Source organism: Mesocricetus auratus, unplaced genomic scaffold, assembly GCF_017639785.1.
Source record: "Mesocricetus auratus isolate SY011 unplaced genomic scaffold, BCM_Maur_2.0 Super-Scaffold_100006, whole genome shotgun sequence".
In the NCBI taxonomy this organism is placed as follows: Eukaryota; Metazoa; Chordata; class Mammalia; order Rodentia; family Cricetidae; genus Mesocricetus; species Mesocricetus auratus.
Window position 1 is genome coordinate 19,966,453 of NW_024429190.1, and position 1,875 is coordinate 19,968,327.

The 1,875-nt window shown below is 37.7% G+C and overlaps 1 pseudogene; it reads left to right on the forward strand.

Annotated features, from left to right (window-relative positions):
* The first annotated feature begins 417 nt into the window (after positions 1 to 417).
* LOC121141005 lies at positions 418 to 516 on the forward strand (annotated as a pseudogene).
* Positions 517 to 1,875: the final 1,359 nt, after the last annotated feature.

Below are 1,875 nucleotides of genomic sequence, written 5' to 3' on the forward strand. Positions count from 1 at the left end.
ACACAAAGTGTGTGTGTGTGTGTGTAGAGAAGGTGACATCCCTGTTACATGTACTCTCACTATTTTTCCTACAGTAATCTCTGCTTAAGTATGGATGGCAGCTTGTGGCTGAGCAGATCTCCTTCTCTCACCCACTCCATCTTTTTTCATATATGGTGACACAAATATATTCCCTGTCTATCTGTTTATGAGTATTTTTTCAAACCTCCATGGAGCAGTCATGTACCAGCACAGATAAGGTAGCTGTGAATTTTACACTATAGTCTGGGCATGAAGCATGCTCTGGGATTCAAAAACTGGAGTTTTTGAGAGATTCTAACAAAAAAAATGATTTGTGCCGAAGAGAGAGAGTCTAGCATTTTTGTGAAACTACCACAACAAAGATGTTTTTACATATCTTTAAGAATACAAAGCTTGTGCTCGCTTCAGCAGCACATTACTAAAATTGGAACGATATAAAGAAGACTAACATGGCCCCTGTGCAAGAATACAAAGCTTACTACTTCCCATGTCTATGTCCACTACATGGACAAACACATATACACATTAACTCTCACACACACTCACAATCACACACATGCTTACTCACACACATGCTCGCTCACATACATTCACACACACACACACACACACACACACACACAAACACCTTGTTTATTTATTATTTCTACTGTAACTTTCATTAGCCCAATCCAATGAGCAAACCAGTATCCCTCTCAGTTTTCACACAGTACCTCTATTCTCTTCCTCAAAGAGAACAGGTAGATAAGCAAGTTAGGAGCTAAGAGAGAAAAACATGACTACATACACAAGTTTGATGCTCAGTGTTTTGGTTTTGTTTTACCAAAAGCAGCTTTATAATAACTTCAATTAAACTTTCACTGAACTTCAAAATAAAGCTTTCTTGAAGGCCTTTCCCTGAAAGAGCTGCACAAGGTATCCAAGAAGAGATTTACATTATATCCCTCGTATCCCTTTTTTTTCTCAGTTTGCTTTGTTGCCTGTTAGTGAAAGAGCCAATCAAGCAATTGGCAATCCTCAGATGAGGAACCATATTCAATCTGAAAATAAAAATCATTTCATTTTTTAATGAAATTATTTTTTGTGATTACTTCTTTGAGAGGAGGACCCCACAGTCTCAGAAACAAAAATCACATTAGATAAGTAATTATAGATCCTTATTATTCGAGTGCAATTTAGAATGAGAGCTATGTTCCTAAAATTATTTCCTTCCAGAAGAAATAAAACTGCTTCTTGCTTCAGGCTCCATTTTTCTAAGCAATAAATATAAAAAGATTAACTTCTCATCATTTCCCCAGAATGCAATGAATGCAGATGCTCCAAGGAGTTGGATGGAGTGAATTCTTATTGAAATTAGGCAACATGGTGAGGGATTACACCAGCTACCTGGTGTTGACACAAGACAGAAATAAAATCATCCATGGGAAAATATTACCTTTGATGCCATCATTTATGACTGAGAAAGTGTTCTTGACCAAGTCCCCCGAGAGAAGAAAAATGCACCCCCTCCAGTGGTGCTCTCTAAGGACACCTCATTCCTGGTCAACTGTTTCCACTGATTTCATTTGTTTAGGTTTTTTTTCTCCTCTTGGAAATCCCCTTCCACAATATATGTGGTTCTTCAGACACTCTAGGGTTTCCATTCTCCTCCAGTACTAAAATATACTTTGTCAGGTTATTCAATTCTTGAATGATATGTATTTCCCTGAAGTGAGCCTTCTGCTTCTATGACAGAACAATCCCGTCTGTAGCGATGAGAGCTATGGGAGAAGAACATTTTGTCTGACATAGTTAACACTATGCATTAGTAAAACCTGAGACAAACAATGACTGCTTTCAAATTCCAGTATTTCC